The 13,978-nt window shown below is 40.5% G+C and overlaps 1 protein-coding gene and 1 long non-coding RNA gene across 2 annotated transcripts in view; one reads left to right on the forward strand and one right to left on the reverse strand.

Moving 5' to 3' along the window:
• Positions 1 to 662: 662 nt before the first annotated feature.
• On the reverse strand, positions 663 to 9,938 carry LOC109634683 (uncharacterized). Its single transcript, XR_011246130.1, has 4 exons — positions 9,811 to 9,938; positions 7,907 to 7,995; positions 3,454 to 3,519; positions 663 to 2,714 (listed from the first exon to the last, which is right to left on the reverse strand). It is a non-coding gene; the product is annotated as an uncharacterized lncRNA (long non-coding RNA).
• The window catches only part of LOC109634656 (C-terminal-binding protein 2-like), a 61,098-nt gene continuing 56,976 nt past the window's right edge, over positions 9,857 to 13,978 (forward strand). Inside the window, exon 1 of the mRNA XM_020095342.2 lies at positions 9,857 to 10,204. The gene's annotated coding sequence lies outside the window, so the exon portion shown is untranslated. The remainder of the gene's footprint in view (positions 10,205 to 13,978) is intronic.

Below are 13,978 nucleotides of genomic sequence, written 5' to 3' on the forward strand. Positions count from 1 at the left end.
AAAACAACATTGGATCAATGACACTGCCTGAGGAATATCATATTCAACCATATACCTGATGAAGCTGTCCCAATTCTTAATTTAATACACTTATCAAATAAAAAGTCTTTGATCTATTGTATGTCCTACCTGTGATCCCATCATGTTTACTTTATTCATGTCTTTCTTTACATCAAAAAACACTTGGCCATTGGTTATTCATTCGGTCTAGTTTCCTACTTTTTTATTGTGTTTTTGTGTTTTATCTGATTGCTTTGATTTGTAAATCCAAATAAATTATTTATCCTTTTATTTGATTAGTAGAAGCAGTTTTTTGTCAGAATTCCAGTTCCACATCTCTGTGACAAATTGAGCTCAGTTTCCAGGTTGTTTGTTTGGAGACTGTTTCCATAGTGACGAGTGTTGTGCATTGTTAAGTTAAGTTGAACTGTGCGTGTTGGTGAAATCACTCAGTCGATTAAAATGGTAAAAGGTGGAAAACAATATTCTTCAATGAGCAATGACGGAAAATGGGTAAGAAATTCTTTATTTTAATCACAACATACAAGTTAAAACGTGAACAAATAATCAGCTTTTCTTTTACATTCTTCTTAGTTTGCTCACTCAGTTTTACCAGAAACTGAGAGGAGAGACCATGAGACTTGTACAAGCAGTGGGATCATGCTTAGTCAGGTTAAATCCTCGTTGCCTCAGGTTTCAAGCTTTAAACACTATCCTAAATGGAAAAGTCAACATCAGGTGTGTATGTGCAGCAGTGTTTTGCATGACCGGTTCTTTTATATACACTACTGTCATGGCCCTTGCACTTCATATCAAAGAACCTTTGAAAAAGTGCCTTCTCACTTTTCTCAGTTGTTTTACTGTCTGAGTTTTTTCTTCATATGTTTCTTCACAGGGATCCAGAGAGTATCCACTCTCAGACCATGACAACAAGCATTCTTTGAAAGATGACATCGCTGTCTTCACTTGTGTGAGTATGAGGAGACATAAAGTGCATAACAAAATGCTTGGACCTATCACTATATTACAGCTTGAAAGAAAAACATTTGTTCACTGCATCCATGTCATGTTGGTGTACTTCAGGGTGTGGGACGGAGAAAGGGTCCCAATGATCGCAGGGAGCACAACTCTCACTTCTGCCTCTTCCCCGATGGACCTGCCATTGGCACATCAGAGACCGGAGGGAACCTCTCAGCCTACCAGACTGACTTCAATGTGAAGCAGACTGCTGATGTTCCAGCCGGCTACAGACGGTTCCCCCGAAACCACAAGCAGAAGGCTGCAGAGGCAGCTTCAGCACAGGCAGGGGAGAACTTCATGTGGTTTGGACGACACGACCTGGTAGAAACACCATTAAAGCAAGCAGCCACCAACTCCTCAGCATCTTCTTTGTCCGGAGCCACTGGTGCCATCTGAGGCACTAGATGGCATCACTGAGGACATCAGGTGAACTTTGTTGGATGGTCCAGCTGTTAAATAAAAACTCAGTTATTTGCATAATAACAAATATGTAGAGCTTATTGTAAAAGTATAACAGGTTTATAAGTGGTGACATAAGCAACTCTGCAACTTGTGCACCTAAATTTTAGACAACTTTCAGAGTAGTTTTCCTCCAGTTAATAATTATTAACACCACAGGAGTACACCATCAGTCTCTTAATTAATCATGGATGTGTTTTCTGGTGTTACGTGCAATGAACCAATCAGAGTGCCATTTCCCAACCTCTTTGAAAGCCAGTTGTGCTTGCACCTTGACAGATTGCTTTTGTAAAGGCTAAATTGTAATAAGGAATATATCTATGCAAAGGAAACAGTTTTACCTGAAGTGAAACCTTGTTATTGTTTGCCTATGTAGAGGCACATGGCCATTTTGATAATGTGCCTCTGAAATAACAGTGAAATATTGTAGTGGGTTTATCGCAGGACCCATTGTAGATGCTGAACTTGTGGGATATCACAGTTCAACCAGCAGAGGGCAGCAGGCCTACATGAGTTACTGTTGAATCTGATCAGAATCCACTGTCTTGTTCTGCAGCAGAGTTGTGTGAGAAATGTAACAACCAAAACCCCTGAGTAATGTGCATGATCAGCGAGGGGAACCGTGAGGGTAAATAATTATTAAAAAGAATCCGGCTATTTTTAATCATTGCATATGAACATGGAGACATTAAATTAGACCATGTGAAATAAATTAAGACTGAATTGAGTCATGATGCATGGGTTTATTTCACCCCTGGGGATGAAAGGGATGGATATGTGTGTGTGAGTATATGTGTGCCACCCTGCGAAAGGAGGAGGAGGAAGCGTGGGAGCGAACGACAGTGAACACTGCTCAGAGAAAAGCACTTAAGTGAAAAGTATCCCCAACCGCTCCAATAGCTGATGTTTCTCTAGAGTATGTTCTGGCCAGCTGCTTTCTTTCTTTAAGTACTCATCTGGGAGATTTTTTTTTTTTCTTTTCTCAAAAGCTTTCTTTACACTGTAGTAATTAGCTGATACACATACAGGACCTTGTGGGCGTTGTTTCACTTTTGAAAAGGTGAAGCACAGGTTTTATAAGGTGAGACAAGAGCGCTGTGATACATCCCTGTAGAGGAGCCGTCCTTTGAGATGAGAGGATCTCGCTTTTGCATTAGCCAAAAATAACTGGTCCTGGGATGCAGGTGCATGTCTGACTCCAAGCTGCAAGGCCAAGGGGTTAGTAGTGACCATGCCTTTGATGAAACAAGTGCACAAAAGAAAATAGAAGGTTACCAGCTCTATTTAAACCCTTTCACTGCCATATGACAACAAAACACAAGCCTGCACAAATGTTAAATAATTAATTTTGTGTTCCGATCATACTTGAATTCATCTAAAACAGTTCTTTAAAGAGGTGCAGAGGTGTTGACAAGAAGGAGAGAAGTGTTTATTGCTGAGACACACCAGTGCTTGTGTTTGATTTGGTTCTGTCTATAGCGTCGACTGAATGTCTGCCACCTCTGTCCCTGTGGGTGCAGATTTCAGACGACACTGCTTCACTCTGGACTTGCCACAACTTGAACAACTCCTCCGCACATGAAACCACCGACACTTCATAATCACAAGCTCTCATTAGCTCTGCTGGAAGAGTAGTATGCAGCTTTTAATACTTCAGAAGGGGAGTGAGAACCTCTTAGGAAAAAACCGGTGTGTCAGTCTAAGTCAGTACATGTGGGGGGGTGTAGTGTACGTACTGTATACACACCATGTTAGGCGAGGATGTATGTGTTTTATCATGTCGAGGCAAAACCACAAGCACGCTGTATGTAAATAACAGTTTCTTGGTGGAATATCAAACCTTCTCCCAAGGACAAAAGACACATCTCCGTAAACAAGCATTCAGCCGCCAAAGCCCTGCACTTCATGAATATTAAATCAGACACTTTGAATCCTACCTCTTTGGTGTTGGGAGGCCCGAGTCTGGATTCTTACCATTTGCTGTGATTTATTCGCAGGTGCATGTGTCTCTTTGATGTGTTGAGTTGAGAGGTTTTGCACCTGTTAGAGAGAGAAAAAAATGCTTTGAAAACAAGAGGTGGATTTGCCAGACAGTCAAAATAACAGCGACAGAGGGAAGATTTGTGTTGCTATGGTACATTGTGTGATTGTGTGTGTGTGGTCCAGGTATTACTCATGCTATCGGGACCTAAATCTGTTTACAGTCACATTATGGGGACTTGTCTTCAATAAAATTAGGATTAGGTTAATCAAAAAGGGTCAGGGTGTGTGTGTGTTGGTGTGTATACTTCTACTTGGAACTGGAGGACCATTTTGAGCATGGTGAGGACATTTTGGTCGGTCCTCAAAGGGCTGTTTGAATGTTAAGACTTCAAATCAGGTTTATTCTAGGTTGGGATTAAAACGCAGCACACGAGGGGCACAGGCACACAGAACCCTTAGTTTTAAGTTAGGGTGATTAGAGATGGCTAAGGTTAGGTTAAGGGGCTAGGGAATGCACTATGCAAATGACTGTCCTCACTTTTGTCAAACAAGAATCTACCTTTATTTTCCTCATGTCAGTTTTTGGGCATCAATTCTGACATTATGAAGTTGTGCTTGGCCATTACCTATTCATTAAAGACTTGAAAGGAGAGTTGCCATGGAGATGCTGCCGTTAAATCACATATCACAAAAATCCTTTTGCCAATAATAACTAACATGCGGCTTCCCTGATTTCTTTAGATTTTCCTTTCCCTGTTCTTCTATCCTTTTTAATAATGTCATGGTTCACGTATGACTTTATGAGTAACATGTCAAATGTTTAGCTTTCAGCATCCTGTCTAAATAGTTACTCTTAACTCCCTTGGCTGGGTTTAACTAGCCAACAGCAAGTCTCCTTCCAATCTCCTGTCACTCACTCAACTTCCAATCCGTCCAATTCTCAGGCAGACAGGTTTTTTTTTCAGGCAGCCAGTTGGTTAGAGTCCCCTGGCAGCCTATTGGTCCTTGTTCCTGTAATGGTCATGGGCCCTTCAGAGTCTGAGGGTGGTGATAAAGGTGGTTGGCTATCTCATTTCCACAGAGGACATGATAACATCCTGAGAACATTCCCATCCCTCCAGTTTGTTCAGTGGAGATAAGCGCTCCCCATGCTGAAGCGTCTCTGCGCTGTACATAGGTGTTCAATTCTGGAGCTTGTTAGCTGTGGTCCTGCTCCAGCCTCCCATCGGTGCCGTCTCCCTGCCTAGAGTCCTGGTGTCGAGGCACTGAGACGTTGCCTCAGACGATCAGACCTATCCTTGCACTAAAATCACATTCCTCCATGTATTTTTCAAACCTCCGACACAGTTTGCATGCTAATTTGTGTGTAGGTGGTGAGTATAATTACATTAGGTTGGTTGTAAACAAAGACCTTCAAGCGGCAGTCTGTTCAACTTACCTTCCCCGAGAGAGAACAAGAAAATAGTTTATACAGGGATGAATTCATTTTTCACTCAGTTTGTGAGCCGTGCTGTGATTGATTAGCAAAAATGTGCTTAAATGAGTTAAAAAAACAAATGGACTGGTTTCAGTAATTCTATGTTTATTTAATATTTTCCCAGAGGCAACAAAACGGACACTTCTATCCTCCCCCCAGAAACACACATCTTAGCTCCAGCAGTGTTTCACTTTGGCTTTCCATATTTGTGGAAATATTACCAAGTATTTCATCACTACTTTACAAGCTCCACAAGCTAATTTGCTCTGCTCCTTCACAACCTCCACATCAGAGCAGTTTGATCTCATTAGGTAAAATGATGGATCTGTCCCAATTCACAGATCAGGAGCTCGGCCCACCCCACACACACACACACACACACACTCCGCACAGAATCTGATTCTTTATACAGTCTCTAGTATAAGTGAAATGGAGGCTGTTATTTCAGAAACCTGATAAAAAAAAATATGTTCCACGAGTTCCACATTTGAGACAGTCCTCTAATTGTGAGAGACAAGTGCAAAGGAAACAAAGTGATGCATCAGACAATTTAGCTTGAAGTTTGCTCTGTTACACACCATCTCTAAAGTTTATGTACTCAGCTTTGGAAACTGCTTTGTCTCACATAAACATTCACGGTGCTGTGTTTCTGTAGGAGGAATAAAAAAAAAAAACATCCAGACACTTCACAACAAGTCTAATGAACTGTTTTCACACTTATTCTCCAGTCAAAGGTGTAAATCTGTCTCATTTGCATCTATTGGAGGCTGTAAAAGTGCGCCAGTGTCTTTTACAGGCTGCTGTGACTGTCAGAGGCTTTATAATATACTGGTGTATAATTAGATGCGAGCTCGGTGAGAGTGGTATTGTTTGAATCATATTGTTCCATCTCAAAAGCTGTGTTAAAATACATGCTGATGAACTGTGTGCACACTTGGTGGATGAGGTACTTACAGTGCGATGGCACACTCTTCACAATCTGACATTATTACTGAATGTAAATTACACTCCCATGAGCCACTCATTACAATATCCCGTATGTGTGTTGTAAGATATTAAAGTCTCGGTTAACATGATCTTCTTCTTCTTTTTAGCTGCTGATAATGATAAGTGTTCTGGTGGTGATGTTAATGATAAATTAACTGCACTTCTCCTCCTTAAAGAAAAAGGATGAAATATGTGAATTGATTTTAAATATTTATATAAAATCGTAGATATTGTGGCTACAGGGGTATCTACCATGGTGAGTTATTCGGAGTGGTAGCATTATTTGACTAAATAAAAGATGTATGTATGAATAGACTGTCTGAATGAAGATCTTCACAGTTTTATTTTGCTATAAGAGACTGTAAGGCAAGTGATCCATGTGTTGTGGTAAGCACACAGACCGAGTAAAAAGAAATGATATGCAATAAAGTGATTTAAGGGAGAGAGTGATTCAAGGTTGCAGTGAAATATTCATTCCAATGAAGCAAAGAGTGGGGCAGCATAAGAATAACCCGTCTTTAAAGATTAACATAACCCTTGGAGGTGTTATTGTATCCCCGTAACCAAGTCAAGACTTCGGCAGGTGCAGAACAGCTCTCCTCTCTCTGTGAGTTACAGCATTAAGTCGCTCAAATTTAGTAGCACAATCATGAGCCTCCCGTTCACTCTCTGGAGTAGGAGAATCGCTTTGCATTTTAAAAAGGTCAAACACTCAGATCTCTGCCAGAAGGAATTGAGGGAAGAAATAATGTCTCTCTGCAGAAATATGCAGTTGCACACTACTGATCCTCTCAAATATCCACTGTACAGTGAAAAGATTAGAGGGTGTGTGTGTATTGACTGTCATCCTCTAAAAAATACTGTATAAACAAAAAGCAAATCATACTATCAAACCCTTATACATTTTAATAATCCACAGCACTGTATTGGTTTAGTAGAACTAGATTATTATGCCAGTGGGACACAGTGTAAATCATACTGCATGTTTTTCATTCTGGATTATAATATACAGTAAATAATATAGTATTTCGGGAGAAATAATCTAAATCAACAGTGGTTTTCAAATAGGGGTATGTGGACACAGCCAGGTTGTCCAGATTCAACCATTAAAATAATCATGAAGTATGGTTATTTAGTGTTGAAATGGTGAAAATGATTTTAATACATGTCTTGTATATTTCCAAGACATTTCTCTGGTGTTGTTCTATCACATAATTAAGTAGAAGTGTAAAAAATAGGCTATTTCAAATATTCAAAGGGACAAATATGAGGGGTCCCTAGAAAATGTTCCATCCTGCATGGGGAAGAAATGGAAAACCTCTGAACTACAATAAATGCAGGAAAATATAAACTAAAGACAGCCTTTTATTGGATTAAATCTAAAGCAACTAAGCAGATTTTAAATAATTCTTATTCTAATAGTGACATAAAGAAGAAAATAAAAAGTAACTCATACGATGAATTAGGACACCAACATGTCATTTTGTATATTGAATAATGTTCTAAACCTTTAAATTGTCCTGCTACTGTAGTTTTTGGTTGTATTTACAGAGCCTATGTCCTTGCTTATTTTTATTCAGTGGCCTGTCATCCATCCCGTTTTGCCATAGTCAACATATGCTTCTGTTGGTGTTCCCTGGTGGCCGATGTTGGACTGGAGTGTCCTGGGTTCGTGCCCAGTAGCTACATTGTGCTGGAAACAAAATGGCCACAGGGAAAAATGCTCTCTGGACAGGGCCAAGAGCCCCCAGGCCCGGGACCACACACTAGATGGTACAGAGTTCACAGCAACAGAAGCTATGTAAATGATTAATCTATTGCTTTATTTGTCTTTGAGGAATGCTCTATTCTTACACTGGCACACTGGAGGTGTTGGGAAATTATACAGAGAGTGAAATGATGGAAAATCCAAAGACGCTCCCTGCCATCTGCACCGTGTTATGTGTGAATGAATGGAGGGTCCACAATCAGTTTACTTACTGAGACTGGAACTAAACATAACGGAGAGCAGTAGATTGCATGTTTTAAGCATGACATCAAGGCACAGCTGCAGTCGCTGCTATCTGCACCTGTAGCATGAAGAGAAAAAAAATGAACTGAGTCAACATGCAGTTGAGTGTTGAATCTAAAGTCCCTTAAACACAAACATACTCCCTTTAAACCAAAAAGAAGTAGTCTGTGTGACTAAATCCATAATTAGTTAAAAAATGTATTAAAGGAGGTCCTTGCATATACCAGCTGTCAGTCAGCTCAAGTAGAGCCAAAGTGAAAATGTAACTTCCACGTTCTGTGCCAGAAGTAAGAACATCTCATTAAATATCCCATTGACATTTTAAATTGTGCTTGTGACTAAAATCCAGCAACAGAACTGAGCCACCCAGTACATCGTATAGCTCATTGGAGTGTCGTCTTTTGAAAAATCTAATATTAATGTTGTTGATTCAATATTTTAGTTTTTTTAATGGCCTTTAATAAATCTCTAGACCCTCAGGGGGATAAAAGGTCGTCAAAAGAGACGAGTCCTCGAATGAAGGAAAATGGGTTGTGGTTAAAACAGGGAAGCAGAGGACATTTTTCAGATTACAGTTTAAGAGGTGCTAAAAAAATTAAGATGAGACCTTTCTATGGACAAAACTAGGAAAGGCTACATTGGTGCCATGTTTCTGCAGTTTCTTTCTGTACTAACAAGAGGGCTAATACTCTGTGTAGTAAAACATTACCTTGATATAAATATGTTTTAGTTGAATGACAGATATTGAACTGTTAGCGTTGCAGTTGGAAAAGAGGCTAGCCCACATGAGAAATCATGACCTAAGCTTTCTGTTTCCTTTCTGGTTTAAACACAAGTTTTTAAGTAAATGTACATATGAAGTTAAAACGACTGGCACAACAGTCACTAGTTCTTGGTTCTTACAGAGATTAGCTGCTAAATGCACACTGTAACTACCCCGTAATGGAACCAAATGATAAAATACACATTAGCTCGCTAAAGTCAGACTATTATGTTGAAGATAATTTTTATATGGTCATATAACAATCAAGTTTCAGGATGTTCGAACTGACACTAGATCAAATGACACGCACAGAATGCTAATAACACTAGCAACCAAATAACACAGCTACATGTTAGGTAGCTAACTGTAATGTTAGCTAGCAACAATGCCTCCTAACTCTTAACTTTTGAGGCACTAATAACTCGCAATTTAACTGAAATGAGAAAACCCTAAAAGTAGCTTAAAGTGTATTGGTAAACACATTTAGTCATTTAACTTTTATTTTTGTTATTTCTTAATTCATCGGCTGGATTACGAAAAGGATAAAATTGCAGCGTCTTACTCGCTAAAGTAGCTGTTTATCACGTTTTAATGCAGTAAATCACTTGTTTGAAACCTGCTCATAAAGCTTCTATTCTAGAATACGTCTCTTCGGCCCTGATAGCAGTAAGCTAACTTATAAGTATCAATGTGCACACCGTATTGTGTTAAGCTAATCTTTCTTCATCATTATTTTTGATAACAGCAAGCTAAGTAAGTGCGTGCAGGTGTTTCGTGTTGAGCTAAAGTTTTGCATTCACAGCTAAAGTCTTCAAGTTACAGGGGACGAAAGAAAAAGAAATGGCTAAAGGGAAACATGTCACATTAACAGACTATTCTAGAAACAGCTTTCTAGAATAGTCTCACTGTCCCATCTGCACCAACATCAAGAGGTGTCTCATCCGTGTGTGTGTATGTGTGTGTTGTGTGTTTGTGTGTTGTATGTGTGTGTTGTGTGCGTGTGTGTTGTGTGTGTGTGTGTGTGTGTGTGAGAGGGAGAAGTGGGCAAAGGCTCCGCCTCACTCCAAAAACGAGAGGGAGGAAAAAAGGGAAAAGCAAACTGATACACACCTCTCTCTCTCTCTCTCTCTCCCTCCCTTTCTCTCTCTATCACTCAGTGTGTCTCTCTCTCAGTTGTGGCAGGAGGAAAAGAAGAGGAGTGTTTCTGAAGTAAACAGCAGGATAACCACCACCACCTCCTCCTCCACCTCCTCCTCCACCAGCAGCACCACCACCGACCTCCGAGGCTACTTCCCCCCGCGCTGAACAACACACGACACCGGGCAGCGCTTTCCCCTGCGCCCGGATATTGTCCCGCTTGCGTTCAGGATTAAGTTTTTCCTTCTCTTCACATCACCTAGAGGTGGATCACCATCTACAGGCGACAGCGGTTTGAAAATGCGTAGCCTGCGATGCTATGTGTGGAGCCTCCAAAGCCTGAAGTCCCAGTGAACATCCAACCGAGGTAGGACTGAAGATTATCGTGAAGGTGGTGGAAATATGTGGAGTGTGTCTGTGTGTGTGTGTGTGTGTGTGCGTGTGTGTGTGTGTGTGTGTGTGTGTAGTTTAGTCCATGTGTCCCTGCGCCATCAGCGAGCAGGGACACATGCAGGGAGGGAGCAGACATTAGCTGATACTCTTCATGGTGATGTGGGAATAAGGTTTATTAAGTTCCCTAATGAGCCTCTAAGATAATGGTGAACATATTAAAGATCCAGTAATGAGTGATTTATTTTTTAATTAGTAATGGCCTCTCATTAAAATCTATATTTACATGATTAATACTTTAAAAAACATTTGATATACACTTGAAGAGGTAAAACAAAAGTTCCCTAATGAGCTGGGCACTTGTAAGATAATGGTGAACATATTAAAGATCCAATAATGAGTGATTTATTTTTTAATTAGTGATAGCCTCTCTTTATAATCTATATTTATATGATCACTACCTAAAAGGATATTTGATATACACTTGAAGAGTTTAAACAAAAGTTCCTAATGAGTTGGGCACTTGTAAGATAATGGTGAACACATTAAGATCAAACACAAGTGTTTTTTTAAATCAATATTTGTATGATTGATAAAGAATATCTGACATACACACGAGGAGTTTAAGCAAAAGTTTTTTTTAATGAGCTGGGCATGTCTAAGGTAAATGGTGAACATATTCAAAAAACAATCAGGGTCAATGATAAGTGCTCATTAGCAATGGCCTTTTAATCAAATGTGTTTTTATATGATTGATACCTTAAAGAATATTTGATTAACGATTGAAGATTTTAAGCTTCCCTAATGAGCCGGGCACTTATAGGGTAATGGTCGACAAATTAAAAATCCAATAATGAGGGATTTATTTTGTAATTACTTTTAATAAAAGGTGTATTTATATGTCTGATACCTTTTTAAAGAAGATTAACATTTGAAGCAAAAGTTAAGCTCAAGCGCAGCATTTCTGGGTAGCATGTGTATAACCAAACATTCCAGTTTGAACATGCCACAATTACCCCACTTATTAATGAGTGTTTAATTAGTGACCCAATCAGGCGTCCACATGAGCAACCTGCACATTTTCCAACAGCAGGAGAATTCTTCCATTTCACAGAATGTCACTGCGTCTCAAAAAGCTAACTCTCCCTCTTCAGTTTTTTACTGCATTTGGAGGCTCCTGTGGAAGAAAGCTTCAAGAGGAGGAGGAGGAGGGTGGCTCCATTGTCTGGCCACTGAAGGGGTGGGGATTGAGGCTGTATGCAGATGTGCTGCTGGCAACGGACATCTGCTCACCCCCCCCCCCCCCCCCCCCCCCCCTCCTCTTGGGCATTGTCACAACAGACCAGGGGGAACTTAAAGAGAGGAGCCTGCCCGCAGAGAAAAAGCCTTTTGTCAATGACGTGCACGCCGCGGCCCGCACCCTTCAAGATGTTTTCGTCTTAAACAGAACATTTATTGGAACATCTGATTATCTCATGCCTTTTGCTTTAAATCAGAGATTATGGAAAGGGTCTTAACCTCCCCCAAAATATCAGTTACTGTTTATGTACTTTTCTGGGATTTCCCACTCCTACTTACAAAACCCTCCCTGTTCGCCTCTCCACATCCCTCCCCTCATCTGCCGCCTTCAACTCTGCTGGGGGTTGAACTTCCTCTCACGTCTTTGTGGGCTGCATGTGTTCAGATATGAAAGCCTGGCCTCCCAAGGCAAATGCATCACAGGCAGCGTCAACAATGCACATGGCAGCTCCTATCAGGCCTTTTGATTTATCACTTTGGAGGAAAACTCCAAGCAAAAAACAACCAACGCTGTTAATATTTATGATGTTACGCATTCGGTTTGTGCTTGATGGTGGCTATCAGTGCTGTTGCATGTGTGCATGTGTTTGTATTGGAAATCAGGAGTCTCATTTGCCTCAACACATATTCCCTGGTGGCTTGTGGAGTCGGTGTACTGTGATTACGAACATGATTTGTGCTTGTAGAGAGCACTGATGTACATGGCTGATCTTGCTGTACAACATGCTTGTGTAGGGACTCATTTGTGTGTTTCTGCTGTATTATGACACGCTGGATGTTGCGGAGAGGCAAAGCCGGGGAGCAAGTGCACCGGAGCAGGAAGAGAAGATGGTTTTTGAAAGCACGGGTTGCTGGCCGTGTCTCACATCTCTCGCCACCCGCTCGTTTGGCATGTGGTTATCTCTGGACATTCATGTTTGTGTTTGTTCCTCTTTCGTGCATCACTGCCACGTCCCTCTGTTTTTTTGTCTTGTAGTTGACATGATTACTTGGTAACGAGGACGAGCTAGAAGCACAGCAACAGGGGAAAAAATGCATTGACTGCCTGTTTTGAAGTCACAGAAGCAAAGCAATTACAATTGGTTAATCATATTCTCAGAGCCTAATACTCCATTTAACACAGTAATTTGGACGCTGCTGAAATAGCTCTTGTGAATTCTTCTGAGAATTTCCATAATGGCCCGGCCACTAACGGCTTCTAAAAGTTCCCATAGGAGTTGGTGTGAGAGGATTTTATTGTCATGTGATTGTGCTGTGCATTGTGGAGAGGAGGTAATGAGTGTGAAATCACTGAGTGCCTTCTGCAGGAGGCCAGAAACCCGCAGCCATATGTCAGTCACCCATGATGCAATGGAGTAAACTGCAGGTGTTTCGTCTCAGTGACACTTGTCTTATATGTTGAGAATGAGAATTTCACGTTTGGCTTTTTTTTAATTGAGGGATTTAAAGACCTTCCTTCAACAATGGGCAATCAGCCACTTTAGCTAACAGTCCTATGAAAGCATTTTCCAACGTGAACCATTGTTCTTTGTTTCAAAAAGTCCTACAGAGTTTCTGTCACTCAGATCTTTAGACATCTTAAAACTTAATTATCAGATTGCATTAAAGCTTTGATGCTGTTATCAAAGACTTTTGTGAAGTGGCTCACTTTGCAAAATGAGAACCGTGGGCTAGTTGTATTTCAATCGTTCCTCGAGCAACTGTTGTATCTCACTCTGGCTACTGGTGGATTTGTCTCACAGTGGTGAACGAGCGTTTTTTAAATCTACTGTGTGTGTGTGTGTGTGTGTGTGTGTGTGTAGTGTAATTGGTGCGCTCTCCAATTTTCCGCACCTGTTTCTCATTTGTTAGAACATGCTCTGCTGTGTCTCAGTCGTTTTTTGTTTGGGATAGTCTAAGGAGTCTTTCATTGTTTGTATGTGCACTCATGTCTGCCACTGATATGATTATATACAGGACAGAGACATATATACATCCAGTTGTTTGCACCTCAGTGCAGCCAAAGACATTCTTCATACTCTCACAGCTGTTTTTGCTGTAACTCGCCACATTGGCATCCTGCAAGCTTGTTTGTAAGCTTTGCCAGTTCAAAATAATCAATTTAATAGTCACTCCCAGTTCATCTGGCACAGTAGCCAGAAAACAAAGCAGATTGTATTGCACTGCTGTATTCAAAACATTAAGGCTTTTAATTGAGACAATCACATGTTAGAGTGGAGAATCACATTCTCTCACTGATGCCAAATCTTTAATCTTAAATCCAATGTGATTAACTGAACAAGTTACACTGTCGCTTGTGTCGGATTCTTTATTATTTGTGTGTTGTTCATGACAACATGTGCTCAACATGTCTCTGAGTGTTTATGGCTGGAAGTCTCACAAATCCAGTTCTGCAACTTGTGTATACAACTAAGACCAAGCTTTGATATTTTATTTTCTGAGGTTTTTTGCT

Source organism: Paralichthys olivaceus, chromosome 14, assembly GCF_024713975.1.
Source record: "Paralichthys olivaceus isolate ysfri-2021 chromosome 14, ASM2471397v2, whole genome shotgun sequence".
NCBI classification, from domain to species: Eukaryota; Metazoa; Chordata; class Actinopteri; order Pleuronectiformes; family Paralichthyidae; genus Paralichthys; species Paralichthys olivaceus.